Source organism: Pleurodeles waltl, chromosome 11 (genome assembly GCF_031143425.1).
Source record: "Pleurodeles waltl isolate 20211129_DDA chromosome 11, aPleWal1.hap1.20221129, whole genome shotgun sequence".
Lineage (NCBI taxonomy): Eukaryota > Metazoa > Chordata > Amphibia > Caudata > Salamandridae > Pleurodeles > Pleurodeles waltl.
This window is the reverse complement of record NC_090450.1, coordinates 572,680,096-572,697,304: the sequence shown is the minus strand read 5'-3', so window position 1 is coordinate 572,697,304 and position 17,209 is coordinate 572,680,096. Positions and strand designations below refer to the sequence as shown.

Below are 17,209 nucleotides of genomic sequence, written 5' to 3'. Positions count from 1 at the left end.
GAGCAAGTAACAAGCACAGCAGTAAAGCCGCAGCTCCACTTTCTGACCTAATAATCCGGGCGCCCATCCATCCATACCAACATGTATGGAGGGAAAAAAGGGGCCAGATAGACTGCCAAATCCAAGAGTACTCAAGGGGGTTTCCCTAAGGTTCAGGATCACCTCTCGAAGTGTGGCAGGGGGCTAAGGGCCACCATAAGGGGCTCAGCCAAAACAATATGACCCCTGTAGTCCACTCGGGGCCAGGCCAGCAATATAGCATCCCATGCAGCCAGAAATGGTACCCCTCCGTAATACCCTAGTCTCCTCTCTGCGAATCGCTTCTCTCTAGCAATCCACCCATTTCACTAGTTCCAACCCCCATCTATACAATCTGGGCCCTGAGTGGACTTCCAGCACATAGTTAAAAGCCTGCATGCAAGAATCAAAGCCTGGCCCAGAAATCTGTCCTTAACTTTCCTGACTGCAGTAGCCTCATGTGGGCCCAAAAGGTGCAGGACCGGGCTGAGTGCGAACTCCCGGTGATTGGCCTTGCGAACCTTCCCCAAAGAATGTAGTCCTGTATGGTAGCAAAAGCAGGCAGGACCATACCATGTGAAGGAAACCTTAATCTTCAGAAGAACATCTAGGGTATTCCAATGGCAGAAGAACATCTAGGACATTCCAATTGCATGGCCAGGAACATAAGAGTGTATGCCACGGAGTAAGGTAGGCCTCGTATAAATAGTAAAATTGGATACGTTTGAAGAAGGCATTTCTGGGCACCCTAGAGGTGAAGTCCAGAACCCCCCACCAGGTAGAATCATTTACAGCAAGTCCTATATCCTCTTCCCATCGCAAACAGAGATCTACAAGGTCTGGTGGAGCTCCCTTCAGGAGATCCCTATAGAGTGGTGTGACCACCTTCTTCCACCCCATGATGGGGAAAAGATGGCGTAAGCATTCGTGCTCTGGCAGTTCTGCAATTCAATTATCCCACCACCCACTTATTCCGTGAGTCAAGATTCTGCGAAGTAAAAATTGCCCCACCAGGAGGACATAGGTTTCTCACAATCAGGACAGTGATCCCGGCCGACGTCCCCCGGTGGAACCCGGACCATCCTACCGCCCTCCCAGTGATGAGCAGCCAGAAGCAGGAGCTCACTCAAATACGGTGCATTGGTATGAGTCTTCCGAAGAGCCTGACCAAGACATAGCGTGCTGTTCTGATCAATACATTTGAGTTCCCACACTCTAGGTGCATGAGTCTGCTTTATCAAAGCACTGGTCAACAATTCCTTTGATGGTGGGCCACCCTCGCATGTACCCATGCCATCTCATAGATATTTAGGTGCAAGGGGTAGCCAACAGTAGTGGAGGCCAAGGTGAGCCATGCGAGCAGAGGGCTCTATGGCCAGATCAATAACAGCAGGGACAAGGGCAACCCCTTTGGGTGCCCCCAAAGTGAAAGCCTCCAATACAAGGAAGTCATTAAGGATCCTATCTAACGGACTAAAGTAGAGAAGCTTTGTCCACTAAAAAGGTAATCTGAGGCCCACGCCAAATAGAGTGGCATATAAAAAGTCCCAACAGAGAGTCAGATGCCTTCCTAAAATCCACGGAAATGACCAGAACTATCGCCACCAGTTGCTCCCGCTGGTCCAGGAGCAATTGGGGGATATTAGGCATATCTTTCTTTGGAAGCGATCAATAGCGGCCTCATGCTGTGAGGATGGAAGTAAACCCTGCAGCCGGAAGTCATTAAATAGGGCTACGAGTTTAGGGACAAGGTCAGAGGCATATGCTATGTAGAATTATATTGGTACACCCTCTGGCCGAGGCACCTTCCCCCTCGCCAGTTCCTTAAACATCCCCATACCTCTTACTCAGTATTATCTGCATCCAATTGATCGCCACAGCAGAACTGAGGGATACCATGGAAGAGGCTGCAATATAATTCAACACGTCCACTTCGCGACACTCCGCACCTGCTAAACACAAATCTCAGTAGTGTTGGAGAAACACCATATTGCCCTGTTCCTGCATAAAGATATCCCATCCCGAGGCATAGCACACCTGGAGAATAGTGTGCCCATGACTCTGTCTCTGTAAAAGCCATTCAAGGACCCTACCAGACTTATCCCCCTTAGTGTGGGCTCTGGTGACATAAGCTCTATATTCAAAGCACCTTAGGTGTTCAACCAGTTCAAACAGTTTGTCCCATTCCTCCAGCCTTCGCCCCCTCCCATCCAGGGTCCCCTCCAACCCATGAGGAAGACCATTGAGCACCGCCTCCTGCTGCTGGATATCGGAGTGCAACTGAGACCACTTTGTTCGAGATGCAATAACTGCAAATCACCACCTTCATGGCTTCCCACCCCACCACCACCAAGGCCGAGCCAGCATTATAAAGCCAGTATTGTGTGTTGCGCTCACCCAGAAAGCCTGATCCTCTAGCATTGTGGGATCAAAAAGCCAAGGTCTAGGCGAGTGCCACTGGAAGGAACACAGTACAGGGGAATGATGAGAGTATGTTTTTAAACAGATACCCTATCCCCACCACCTTGCAATACATCACCCTCCAAGTATATATTCTATCTAGTTGGACCTCCAGGTTGTGGAGGCTATAGCGATATAAATATTATCAAGATACTGGATTCTGCACTCTCCAGCAGTCAACCAGGTCCCACCGTACCATCCAGGAGCAGACAGCTTTCACCAGCCTGCCCACTGGTGCATCATGCAAGGGTGGATGCGACCTATTCAAGTTAGTCTACTACACAGTTAAAATTGCATCCTATTATTCTCCATTAGGGGTCCATTAAGGACAGCAGAAGGGTCAGTCTGGTGAGAAATGATGGCTGGTCTACATTTGGGGCATAACAATTCAGCAGGCCAATATCCCTACCGTCTAAACAACCTAATACCAAGACGTAACAGGCATCCAGGTTAGCAATTGCCCTGTGCAAACCAAAGAGGACCTCAGGTCTGATCCAGGTAAGAGTACCCCATAGTGACGTGGAGTAAGAGGTGGTGTACAGTTAACCCTGCCAACACCCCGAAAGACTTGACCCTCAGTCTTGGTAAGATACATCTCCTGTAGGAACGCAATGTGTACGCCTCTACGTTTCAAATAAGCCAGGATGTTAGAACGCTAAGAGGGGGAAGAGAGGCCCTGCATGTTCCACATGAGCAATTAAATCTGGGCTTCATGGAAAACGGGCCAGAAAAGGAACCCCATACACATCTGTCCCCAAAGAAGATGGTCGCACCTCGCTATACCAAACATACAAATTCCACAGCCATAGACGCTCCACCGCCAAGAAACAAAAAAGAAAAACAAAACAGTTCTATGTAAACAAATCCCAACACTCCAAGGACGGAGACATATATTAATCTTGTCCAAACAATACACCCCACAATGCCCAACAAGGAGCCAGGGAAAGGTCAAACAGCAAACTAGTTCCATAATGGAAGACCATAAGTAGGAAAGGAGCTACCAGCGAAGGATGAAGGGACAAACACTCAGTCAACTGAATGCAATAGGACAGACCCTGCAACCCCCTCGCCCCCACCACCAGATTCCCCCTGTGACCACCCAAATCAGGAATATACACAACACAAGAGAAATCATCCAAACGACCACCTCCCCACCATAATGCAAAAAGGACCAAATTGCGATGTTTGTGAAACACCAGCTAGATCAGCAACAGACAAGTTAGTTCACAGACACCGGGGTGTCCCCCAGAAGAGTATTCTCAAGCCTCGGTGTAACTGAATCCTCCGAGTCAGAAGCAAAGCTGTGTTGTTCCAGGGATGGGCCTCCAGAGGAGCCGTTGCTGGCCGCGATACAAGAAGCAGTTTCAACTGCTCTCATCTGCTGCAGTGCCACCTGAGATTAAGTAGGGCAAAACGCCCCCTAATGAATAGGATGTTTGCAGCTTTGGGCGAGCAGTATGCCGCAGGTCTGGGACCTCAGGTCACACAATACCCTGGTCATAGAGCTCAAGCAAGTCCCATGTCGCAGATAGTTCATTGAAGAAAAACACCTTTTCTTCAGCCTGGACTGTCAGTTGGACAAGGAAAAGCAAGGAGTAAAGTAAACCCCACCACAAAAAATTACTATCTCTGTGTTTGGACCCGGAGGGTGAAGTCAAGGTCAAGACAACAGCTTGGCGTTATCCACCAGAGGGGCCATGCGCATGTGCTATCTGCAGGAGATGGTTTCTATCCTGAAAAACCAAGATGTGGGCCACTACTGGGTGCCCCAGGGCCTTAGGACAAGGTATCTGTGCTGGTCCTCTGTGTGCATGCTCCAAGGCACACAAAGTGGATAGGCCCTCCAGGGGCGCAACCTCTTGCAGCCAGTCCTCCAAATATACCAAAATGGAGTCAGCCTCCACATGTTCTGGCAGCCACATGATGCGGACATTGTTTCGAAGCTCCCGCCCCACCTGATCACCCAGGCGCCGGGTTTGTGTCTCTAAAGCTGTGATGTGGGCATCCTCAGATTGAACAGCAGCTGTCAAAGATTGTAAAGTACCCTCCAAAGTATGGACCTTCTTCGAGATTTTCCTTGAGTCCTCCGGTACAGTGCACTGTGGGATCACTTCATTAAGAAGGGACAACAAGGGCGTGGGCCCGTCCCATGCAGCGTAGAGAAGGAGCAATCAAAGCATCACTAGAAGTCCCTGCACAAGGTGCAGCTAAGCAAGTATCCAAGCTTCTCAGTAGGCAGAGCTCCAATTAATCAATCAGCATAACGTAGGTACTCCGGTCTACATGCCTGCAGCACTCCCATAGCCAGCAGGGCTGATAATACCCCTGATGCAGGCCAACCGCTTAATTTAAAATGTAGGATCGCAAGGGTAATGCTCCTTACCCCTATCCCATCCATGGCTGCCCTAGCGTTCAAGAACCCCAACACAGTCCATCTCCAAGCCCAGGAGTCGCAGAGAGACTGCAGAGAGAGACGAGCTGGGGAGGCAAGAAGGATCAATGAGATCACTGCCTCTATCAGAGCAAGCTGCCATCTTGGGTGTGGTCAGAGAACGGATGCAGGTGACCCTCTTTGCACATCAGCTCCGCTAAGGCCTGTACACAATGTCCTCAGAGTCCCGTACAGCCACCTGTCTGGGTGAAGAGGTAAAAGCGGCGGCCAGGGGCCAAACTGAAGAGAAGTCTAATGCAGCCTCTGCTAACGGGGCTGCCATTTTAATCCTCTGCCGAGCTCAGGTGCGGATACAGGTCTGCATTCCCCGGCTCTGTCTTCATGCCCAAAGAGGTGTCTGGGGACTTCCACGGGGTCACGGTTGCATGGAGGCTCTGATCAGGCGGAAGCGGGCTGGGTTCAACAGTTGGAAGTGGCGGGGGATCGCGAACGGTGAGGAGCTCAAGCCGTCCACGTCCTTAAGTCATGGTTGCTAGCTCCACCCCCCTACATAGTGTATCCTTCTTACCAGGATTCATACTAGGGGTGTGATATATTTGGTTTTGTGTAATTTAACCGAAATTCAGCAAAAAATACCACCAAATAACACCAGTGTTTAGGGCTATATGTTAGCACCTATGTCCTCAAGCCTATTTTAAATACAACTGAGGATTTTGTGCTATAAACAGAGAGAAGCATTTGCAAAGCAATAGGTCTCGCATTTACTTGAGGTGAAGCTCTTGGTGTTGTAAATGCATAACTGGATATTTTTGCCACATAAATTGGTCAACCCTGCAGCATATTTTGGCCCCTTTTGCCACATAATTCCAGTGGCCCTGTATATAAATAAAGGGCTAGTAGGCCTACTGGATTTTTTTTTTTTCAAACAAGGCCCTTAAAACACAGACTACTCCCAGGTGCAAAATAAAGATCCAGCCATAGGAGTACTTTACAATACACTGAATGGTGGGATGGGTTATTATTTTGGGGTCCCCACTAACCTAGTGTGGGGACCCAGAGGTGACCTAGACAGAAAGAGCACACTCTGGTGAACGTTTTGAAGGTGGTCCCGTTGTCCTAGGTCAACCAAAGGCTGTGCTAAGGGCAAAAATGTTTTCGAAAAGAACGATGGCAAAGCATTATGGGGCGAGTTTCCCCAAGCACAGTGAATATTGTAGTATCGACTCTCCTGCTGAGCCAGAAGTGGTGCTTTGATGATTTCTGTGTTTTTATTTAGGTAAAGAATTTACCAATTACAAGGTTTTTTTTAAAGCCATGGAGCACGAAGCAGAGACAAAATACAAAATTTAAATGACTACGATTAGGTAACAATGTGAACAATGTGACCAGTGCTCTAATACTGCCGATCAAGTTCACACTCAAAGCGCCATGGCCGCCATGGAGTGCAAAGGGGAGATACAAAAGAAAAAAGTAGTTTGCCCTCTCGAAAGTATATCGGCAATCGTGCAATAATCCATGTAATAGGGTCAGTCTGCAAGGCGGAACAACAGAGCCTCCAGGAAGGACAAACGTAAAGCATTTACCAATAACATCATGGGATTGTTGAAAGGCAAGCCCAGGAACAAATTAGATTGTTGGGTGTGTTTAAAGCCCACAGAATAAATTACAACAGGTCGAAAAGCAGTGTTTGTGTGGTGCTATGCTCTACCTTAAAAAACAAAAACAAAAAAACACAGATGCTGCTAACAGCTGCTCACATTCTGGCGGTTCATGCTATTTCTGTGCCCATGCACTAAACCTTTGCAGGACATGGCATAATGGTGGAATTTAGGGAATTTTGTTGAACAACCATTAGGTGAACTTCTACCAGATTACACTAGCATAACGGAAATTTTGCCCTGCCCTGAGATACTTGAGGAGAAGATTAAATACAGAAGTCAGCATCATGCACTTAACTCACTGAGCTATCGAAAGGGCTCAGTGGTTCATGAGTAAGACTACTCACGCATTACAGACATGCATATATGTGAATGAGGATGATATTTATGGCAGAGTTTGAAAAGTATCCCCTTAGAAGGACATCAATATGCATCTGAGAAGGATATCAGCAAAGATATTAAAGTACAAGAAAAATATAATGTTCAAAAACATTATTCAAGGTCAATGAGGATATGGATGAAGATTACCTAGGTGTAACAAGGGCATCTGTGTGAGATGTATCTGTCTTTGCAAGGAGAGTATCCATGTGTGAGAAATATGTGAATTCAAGAAGAGAATCCATCTTTGAGAAGTATTTGAATACAAGAGTATCCATCTGCAAAAAGAATATCCATGTATGAGAAGTGTATGTAGGTGTGAGAAGAATATCTAAGTATCTATCAGGATATCTGTGTGCATGTGCAACAAGGGCATACAAATGCATGAAATATGTGTGTGTGTGAGATAAGGGTCTTCATGTACATCAAAAGGTGAGAAGACTTGTGTGTGCAAGAAGAATATGCATTTGTGGGAGAGATATGCGAGAAAGTCCGGTTGTGCGAAGCATGCCCATGTACCCAGCTTCAGTGAGGAAGCAGAGGACACCACAACCTCTGTCGAAGATCTTACAAAGAGTTCAATGTCCGCAGGGAGAGTTTAACAGAAACATAATTCCAATGCTGGAGTATTTCATGCGAGTAGCAATTTTAGTCACAAACCACTGATACATATTCTTTGGAATCACAATGAAAAGGGGACGTCCCTTTTATGCCACCTCCTAACTGTAATTCAGAATGATTCATTAAAAAAAAAAAGGCTTCTTTGACAAGCAAAAATGATTTAATACACACTCAAACATTATTCTGCTGTTTGTCTCCTACCTGTCCACAGTAATGGCAAGCAGTGGGATCCATCTAGTTTCATGGTTGTTGTGAGAGCAGCTGCTTATTTTTTTTACTAAAGTTGTAATGGTAATGGATGTCTGCAGGTCCGTAATAGCTGGGAAGAAATTATGAAGGCTCCCTATGATTTCTCTACTAAATTTGTACTCTTGTCAACTGCTAATCCTGGGTAATTGCCTTGCATAAACCTGGCTGGAAAACTATGAATATTCATTAAGCACAACAACATTGTGTCCTATTGAAACATGAGGAGTGATGTGATCTTCTCTATTACAAAACAGGAGATTCAGTCCAACATCATCGATAATATTTATATGGCATGCTCAAAACTGATGTGTAGGTGCCGCCAACCTCTGACAAGAGCTGAAAAGGATATCCATATATGGATACTAAGGTTACTTAACTTGTGGCTATGTCCTGGAAGAGCATGGGCTCCACAGGAATATATCTCTAGAAAGAGAACAAGATCATGCTACTGCGTTTCTCACTAGATTACAAATGAGTTAGCAATCACTGTATATGAACACAGTTTACCTAAGGGCATTTTTTAAATAATATTGTTTTGATACATGTTGGTATAACTGCTTGGGGCGATGGCCAGGTTTTACATACCTTGTGCTTTCCGCGTGTATCCCAATGCGCCAGAATGTTTGGTGGATTTCATTCTGCCCCTGTTTAAATTGAGTGGCAGTCAGGGGTGATGGTACGCTTACAACAATGGAAAGGACATTAGGGCCCTGTTAGACCTGACAGCCTTAGGGTCACCCCTAACTTTTTGCCTGCCTCCCTCCACTTTTTGGACACTGTTTTTTCTGGTTTATAGACTCTGCGCACTTTACCCCTGCTAACCAGGGCTAAAGTGCATATGCTCTCTCCCCTAAAACATGGTAACCTGGAATCATACCGGATTGGACTATTAATTTACTTATAAGTCCCTAGTAAGGTGCACTTTATGTGCATAGGGCTGGTAAATTAAATGCTACTAGTGGGCCAGCAGCACTGATTGTGCCACCCACTTAAGTAGCCCCTTTTCCTTGTCTCAGGCCTGCCATTGCAAGGCCTGTGTGTGCAGTTTCACTGCCACCTCGACTTGGCATTTAAAAGTTCTTGCCAAGCCTAGAACTCCCCTTTTTCTACATATAAGTCACCTTTAAGGTGTGCCCTAGGTAATCCCTAAGGCAGGGTGCTGTGTAGGTAAAAGGCAGGACATGTACCTGTGTAGTTATATGTCCTGGTAGTGTAAAACTCCTAAATTCGTTTTCACACTACTGTGAGGCCTGCTCCCTTCATAGGCTAACATTGGGGCTGCCCTCATACACTGGTGAAGTGGCAGCTGCTGATCTGAAAGGAGCAGGAAGGTCATATTTAGTATGGCCAGAATGGTAATACAAAATCCTACTGACTGGTGAAGTTGGATTTAATATTACTATTCTAGAAATGCCACTTTTAGAAAGTGAGCATTTCTTTGCACTTAAATCCTTCTGTGCCTTACAATCCACGTCTGGCTGGGCTTGGTTGACAGCCCCTTGTGCATTCACTCAGACACACCCCAAACACAGGGTACTCAGCCTCACTTGCATACAACTGCATTTTGAATGGGTCTTCCTGGGCTGGGAGGGTGGAGGGCCTGCCCTCACACAAAGGACTGCCACACCCCCTACTGGGACCCTGGCAGACAGGATTGAACTGAAAGGGGACCTGGTGCACTTCTTAGCCACTCTTTGAAGTCTCCCCCACTTCAAAGGCACATTTGGGTATAAAACAGGGCCTCTGCCCTACCTCATCAGACACTTGCTGGAGAAGAAACTTGAACCAGAAACTACATCCTACCAAGAAGAACTGCCTGGCTGCTCAAAGGACTCACCTGCCTTGCTGTTGCCCTGCTGCCTTGCTGAACTCTTGTCTGGCTGTGAAAGTGCTCTCCAAGGGCTTGGATAGAGCTTGCCTCCTGTTCCTTGAAGTCTCAGGACCAAAAAGACTTCCCTCTTTTACTTGGACGCTCCGTGCGCCGAAAATTTCGTAGGCACAGCTTGTTTCACGGCGAGAAAAACACTGCACTCCGACGCTGATCAACGCGACGCTCTTGGGACGATCAAAGATCCGACGCACGGCCTCGCAAGGACAACGCTGCCCGACCTCTAGAGGAGAAATCGACGCGACGCCTGCCGTGAGATCGTAATTTCAACGCGAAGCCCCGCAGATCGAAGTCTAGAGGAGAAATCGACGCGACGCCTGCCGTGAGATCGTAATTTCGACGCGCATCCCCGCAGACCGACGTGCAGCCGGAGAACAAGCAGGAAAATCCACGCACAGACCCGGGACATCTGGTAATCCCCGCGATCCACAGAAAGAGACTGTCTGCGCGCCAGAAAACGACGCCGACTTCCCCGCGTGGAAAATAACGACGCAAGTCCGTGTGTGCTGGGGAAAAATCGACGCACACACCCTTTTTCCACGCACCTCTTCTCTTGTGGCCCTCTGAGGAGATTTTTCCACTCCCAACCAGGTACTTGTGCTTGAAAGAGACTTTGTTTATATTCTAAAGACTTAAGACACTTTATATCAGTTTTCCGTGATATTTCAACAATTTTCCATTGCAACCTTATTCTTTTTGACCTACAATTATCCTGATAAATATTATATATTTTTCTAAACACTGTGTGGTGTATTTTTGTGGTGCTATATGGTGGTATTGTATGATTTATTGCACAAATACTTTACACATTGCCTTCTAAGTTAAGCCTGACTGCTCGTGCCAAGATACCAGAGGGTGGGCACAGGATAATCTTGGATTGTGTGTGACTTACCCTGACTAGAGTGAGGGCTTTTGCTTGGACAGGGGGTAACCTGACTGCCAACCAAAAACCCCATTTCTAACAGGCCCATATTTATATATTTTTAGCGCCGCATTTGCATCATTTTATTTTGCAAGTTTGTGCTGTTTTTGCGTCAAAAGATGACACAAATGCAACGCTAAAAAAGTATCAATATGGGCCTATATATTTTCCATATCTACGAATGTTGATTTGGCATAATAAGCTTGATTTATTTGGGGAAAATTAAGGAAAATGGCCAAGTGAAGAAAATATCAATAGGTGGGGTAGTTATCCTTTATCCATTTTGGTTCAAATTAATTAAATGTGTAACAGAAATGTCCAATAACAGTAGAGAGTCAAACTGAGGTAAAGAATTCTTCACCTTTTATTTCAGATTAAATTGGAAGTCCATTAAAAGGCAGAAGTGCAGCAGGATTATTCACTAGTGGGTTTCCGTGCACCCCAAAGTTATAAATAGGGCTGGCAAGCTATTGCAAAGTAACGAGCCTTGATAGTTGAACGAGGATTCACTGAGCTGAGGCGGCAGGCTTGAGCTCTGAAACAGGTTGTCTATAGTTTGCATCACGAGTTCTGCAGGTCTTCTAACTTAAAAAATATATTTCCCTGTCAGGAGGGGGCAGAGCTTTGGAAGGTGATAGAACCAAGAAAGCCTGGTTAGGCTGCTGCCGATGTGTTTTCATATTTCACATCCCTTAATCGGCATTGGCTGTTCTGTTCAACGCTTTATAAAACGAGCTAGACACCTGCTCTGTGCCGTGTTTCCAGCTCATCTTCCCTACCACGTGACTTCGGTACATCACCGGGTAACCATGTGAACAACATTGTGTGTCACACGTGGCACCCCTGGCCGGCTTTAAGGTGGTGCGCAGCACCGGGTGCTGACCTGGATAGGGGGGCGCTGATCTCAGGGGGCGCTGTGTTTAGTAATAACTTAGAAACTTTGTTTTGAAAGCACCTGCTGAAAAGTTCCTTGTGCGTCCAGCCTTCAGGAAGCAATTAAAATGTCAAGATACCTCTCGTAATTAATGTTCCTGATAGGGGGATAGATGGGAGTTTTTGTCTAGCAGCAGCTTTGACTAGCCATAAAGTAGCAAAGGGTTAACATGCCTGCTGTAAAGAACAGAACTATATTTTATGTGGATAGCTGAGTGGATTAGTAAAGGCAGCCTTTATAAGCCATTAAAACAAATGAATTATGTGGAAGGGGGCGATGGAGAGATGAGGGGCACATTTTCCGGGTGGTAGTTAGGGAATCCGAGGAGGTGGTCATGGGGTGGGGGTGTCAAAAAAGACTGTTGCACAGGGCGCCACCAGCGCTAAAGCCGGCCCTGGCACCACGTGCGTTGGGCGGACGGCCTCTGTCTGCTAGGGGCTTCAGCACTTCACCTGTGACCAGCGGATGTTGGGGTAAGTCAAAACTGTAGAGCAACTGGGTTTCAGGATGCTTCGGGCTGGATGCCAAATGGCAAATACCTACACGCACCAGTGGACATCATACACATTCCTCCTCTCTATCGTCTAGAGCACGGGTACTCGCAAACATTTTCCCAGGAGCCACAAAACACTGTCTGTGGCATGCCCGAGGGCCGCACTGATGGCAGTAGGCCGAGATTAGGGGGGTGATGGAAGGTGGGCACAACGGGGGCGCAAAGTAAGGTAAACCACCCATGCATTTAAACACTTTTTTGAAGTCTGCTGACAGTTTATCCTGTTCTTACATGTCTAGTGCAAGATATCTTTAAAACTAAATGTGTTCCTGAAGATTAGTTGTCTAGAGCACTTAGTTAATGTGTAAATAAAGTATGCCCATTTCACAGCTTTCTGTGTTTTTTCTGCTTTGTCAAGTGAACAGCTGCTGTTCACGAGGGGGCCGCAATTAAAGGTCAGGAGGCCGCATGCAGTCCCCGGGCCATACTTTGAGTATCCCTGGTCTAGAGCCAACGCACAAGGAGCGGGGATAGCAACGCCATTTCCGCGTTTAGGAGTATCCAGATGGAGTCTCTTGTTTCTCCTGGACGGGCACCCTACTGATCCGAGGCCTAAGTCGGGGACCTATAATACAAGTTTTTTCCCTTTCCTATCTTTGGGGTGCAAGAGTCTTTCAGTTCCAGGATTGCTGCAAACCCCAGCAGCCCTCAACAACACAATGAACGGATTAATAGGTTTTGATTGGCGACATCTCTAAGCATTAAAGTCAAAACTTTCAAGCTGTAACAAAAAAATGCACTCCCACTTTCACAACAATGTCGAGTGAAACTTGATTTGAGGCCCCTTAACTGTCACATCTAACGTCATATACATCCAATACGCTGTAGGCTCAAAGGCACCAGCAGCTCCTTGTCATTTTGTTTCCGTGTTTCCATAACATCAATAATATTCCCACGTGCTCGGTTTGAGGTTTGGGCAGGTCTCTGTAAGCACATTCTTGCGGTGTTGGCTAGTATGAACAGTCCAGGCTGGGCCAAATCCAAAGGTGTAAAGTCTGCTTCGGTTTCCCAGAAGTTTTGTCTGCATATAAATCAAAGCCATTCTGTCCAGTCAAGAGTGACCCAGACAGGCTCATTTTACGTAACTATATTATCTGCACTAAAGACATCATTTAGAAACATGAAAAAAAAATCTGTGACAAATTTGAGAGTTTCAATGCAAATTGTATATACCTTATCTTTTTTAAGAGGCTAGTGTTAAGAAGTTATGAATGTAGCTTTTTAATTCAGAGGTTATAGTTCATGCACTAGCTCATAGGTATCCAATACATAACTTGTTTGCCTAGAGACAATACAGTTGCATGGATATGACTTAAGGAGAAAGACTGCATTAGTTACACATTGTGTAGAGAAGCAGGCTGCATTATGTACCGCCTACGTCACATGAAAAAACAGAATTCGACATGGCCAAAAAGTTTGTCATACTCATACTGACAGTATTTTGCTTACATAATCTAAAAGATTACCATGTACGTAGAAGAACAAAAGGTCTAACGTGCGTTTAAAGAGGGCTAAGCACACTGACATCCAAAAATCTGACTACAGAAAAAGCTAAATGTTAGAGGTCACAATTAGGCAGACAGGATTCCTTACAATATCCAGTGTGAGAAGGGTAGCAATGTGTTAGAAGGCTATCAAAATGTGTTAAGGAGTTCCATCTGTAAGAAGAATTTCCAGCAGTGCGTGGCATGTGTAAAATGGACACTGATGTTTAAGATGCATATTCACATGTGGTTAAAATTGATTTGCATGAGCCAGAAGGTCATTCATCTGCAGAAACGTATCCCTATACAAAAGACATATCACTGTGTGAGAAAGATATCAATGAATGAGAAGGATAGCTCTATGTGATAAGGAAATAAATGTGTGAAAAAGATATACAAATGAGCCAAGTGTGCTTGTGTGACTGTATGTGGGAAGAATACATCTGCACAGGAAGGAAACTGATGTGACAATATTTGCGTGTGTGTGTGTGTGTGTGTAGAAACAGAATTATGTATGTATAATCACACCACTGAGACAACCATTATCACAGCCACACACGTCATCAGGACCCTCCTAGACCATGGCAAAAGAGCTGCCCTCATCCTTCTGGACCTGTCAGCTACTTTCGACACAGTCTCCCATCACACCTTCATCAACAGACTCCATCACATTGGAATCCAGGGAGGTGCCCTCAAATGGATCGCCTCACACCTCACTGGAAGAACACAGAGAACCGTCTCCCACTGTCCACATCAGAACCCAAGAAGATCAACTACGGCAACCCCTTAAGGATCTTCCCCTGTCCCACCCCCTTCAACACGTACATGACCCTCTTGGCCAACACTGTCAGATAGCACAAACTCAACATCATCTCCTATGCCGACAACACCCAGCAAATCCTCTCACTGTCAGCAGACCCATCCAACACCAGAGCCAACTTCCACAGTTGTATGATGAACGCCGCCAACTGGATGAAGGGCAAATGTCTCAAGCTCAACTCGGACAAGACGAAAGTCCTCATCTATGGGAGCAACACCTCACCATGGAACAATGCATGGTGGCCTGCTGAACTCGGCCCATCCCCTGTCCCGGCAGACCATGTCTACTACCTCGGCATCACCTTGGACAGCAAGCTATCAATGAAGAAACAGGTAAACAAACAAACAGTCATCTGCCTGCTTCTACACCCTACGCATGCTCCGCAAGATCTTCCGGTGGCTCCCAGTCAACACCAGAAAGACCGTCACACAGGCCCTCGTCACCAGCAGGCTGGACTACAGGAACACACGCTACTTAGGAATCACTGCATATCTCCTGAAGAAACCACAAATAATACAAAACTTAGCTGCAAGACTCATCCTCGACCTCCCCAGGAAAACCCACATCACATTCCACCTCAAGAAGCTACACTCGCTCCCGATCCACAAGAGATGCTAGTTCCAGATGTTGATCCACTCATACAAAGCCCTGCGCAATGAAGGCTCAGAATACATCAACAAACACATGACCTTCAACCAACCAACCAGACACCTGTGATCCACCTCCCTCTTCCTCGCAGGCACCCCCCCCCCAAAAAATCCGCTGAAGCAATTGCAGAGGATACTCTTTCTCACACCTGGCGGACAAAGCTTGGAATGACTTTCCTCTGCACCTTAGGACCACCTCATCGGTCTGGCAATCCAAGAAAGGACTCAAGACCTGGCTGTTTGAGTGAACACACGACCACAAAGTAGACCCTCACAAAAGAAAGCTACCCATGTGACAGGATAACAATGTGCAAAAAGACATTAGTGTTAGAGGATTTCTATTTGCCAGATGTGCACTCATCCATAAGAAACATATTGATGCGCGAGGTTTCCACAGCCAAATAGTTAGCATTATGCATGAAGTGATCCTTTGGGAGGACATCCATGTGCAAGAGTGAGATCTGTGTGCAAGAAGGATATTCATATGCAAGAATGGTATTCATGAGGAAGGAGGAGATAAATTTGTTTGAAAAAAGTATACACAAGTAGCAAATCCATATGGAAGAAATCTATACACAAGGGAGCAGCATAACTTAGTTCGAAAAATATAACAGCGAGAAAGAAATCTTCACACGTTGTCCGAGAATAATGGCCACGTTACAAGAATATGTCAAGCGTGTGGAACAACGCAAGAAGGGCATACACATGAGAGGGATGTACCATACCCCTCAACGTCACACATTTTGGGGTCTTCGCCCTTCTTAGACTTAACTACACCCTCCTAAGTCTACCTATCATGGCCTTCAAAGGGATCACCCACCCTAGACACCTTCCAAAAATGTTCATCCACATTGATTTCAACGGGATCGCCGTGCAGAAGCACCCACTCCCCTACTTCTCACCGGCCCTAAAGGCTGAGAGGTGTAGATATTCAGAGGCTTCAAGGACTACCACATACCTGGCAGCGGCTTAGCTATTTATTCATCAGTGCAGCAGACGTGGCACGTTCAGTGGCACCGACGCCATGGGTATGATGGGTTCACTACACCCCAGATGTACCCAGCCGGTGGGTAGGATACATGATTTGATGTGCTTCAGGTCCCATTGCGCTCCTCATCGGCCTCTACTGAGAAGGGGATGCACATGTGCGAGAACGATATATTTCCACGGACTATAGAAAATACATGTTTGCAATCTACCAAGGCCTTGGCGAGGTCAGGGCATTGAAAGAAGTCCTCCCGCCGCAGACGCGGATCTAGCTGTCTACTCCGGTCACCCTGCGGCTGCAGAGTTTAGGTAGCAATGAACGAACTACCTAAACGCGTCTGCGTTGGCTCAACACAGCACGTACTCTTCGGGGAGAGCTGATCATTAACGTGGGGCGGGGGTAACGGATTCATTGCCGTTCCCAACCCAGCATGGCGCTCTGTGCGCACCGGTGGCTCAAGCGGGGCATGAAGCTACACAGACTCTCCAGTGTCCCCGGCCACCCGAGGAGCCCCGGGTAGGGCTGCGCACTTGGGGTGGCACTAGACTTACCTGCCCGCTGCAGGCCCGATCTTCTTCCGCCCTAAGGTGAATTTATCCCCCTCCCGCCTTCTTCCCGTCTCTCGCTTCCTGTGCTCTGCTGCTGAACTGAACCCTGAACTTGGATCCAAGATAAATATTTATCACACAAAGCATGTTACTAACAAAGGTCACGCATGTTTTACTCGCTCGGCAACACGAGAATAGGAGGGCGAGGCCTGGGCTAACAAAATGGGAGGGGAGTGGGGAGAGGCGGCGAGTGGTGGGAGCCGGGAAGAAAAGGGAGTCAAGTAAAAGGGAGGAGAGTAAAGGAGGGTGAAATAAGGAGGGAGCAGGGAGACAAATGAAAGGAGCAAAAGGGAGATTGGGAAAATGTAGGAAAAGGGGCAAATGTGAGCTTCCCAGGAGTCAGGTCACCCAATTATTTTAGGCCTAATTCATATGAGCAACATGAGGGGGGACCCTAGATAACTCGTGTACCCCGCAGATGCCTTTACTCACAAGCCTCATAGCCCATGGAAAAGAAACCCCCAGAATTAAAGAGTTCACCGTCCATAACTTTAGAATAATAAATAAGCAACTTATTTATTAATTGTTTGTAGTGTCAACCAACCAATGTTGGAAGCCTAAGCCTGACATCATTTGAACACCGAATGTA

At 46.6% G+C, this 17,209-nt stretch overlaps 1 protein-coding gene across 2 annotated transcripts in view; it reads right to left on the bottom strand.

The window, feature by feature from the left end:
- Positions 1 to 16,632, bottom strand: part of SORBS3 (sorbin and SH3 domain containing 3) — a 293,967-nt gene extending 277,335 nt beyond the window's left edge. The window contains exon 1 of one of the 2 annotated variants that reach the window (XM_069214033.1): positions 16,564 to 16,632. The gene's annotated coding sequence lies outside the window, so the exon portion shown is untranslated. Of the gene's footprint in view, positions 1 to 15,982; positions 16,296 to 16,563 lie in introns of those variants that run through there. The other variant, XM_069214036.1, reaches the window with a different exon arrangement.
- Between the last annotated feature and the right edge of the window lie 577 nt (positions 16,633 to 17,209).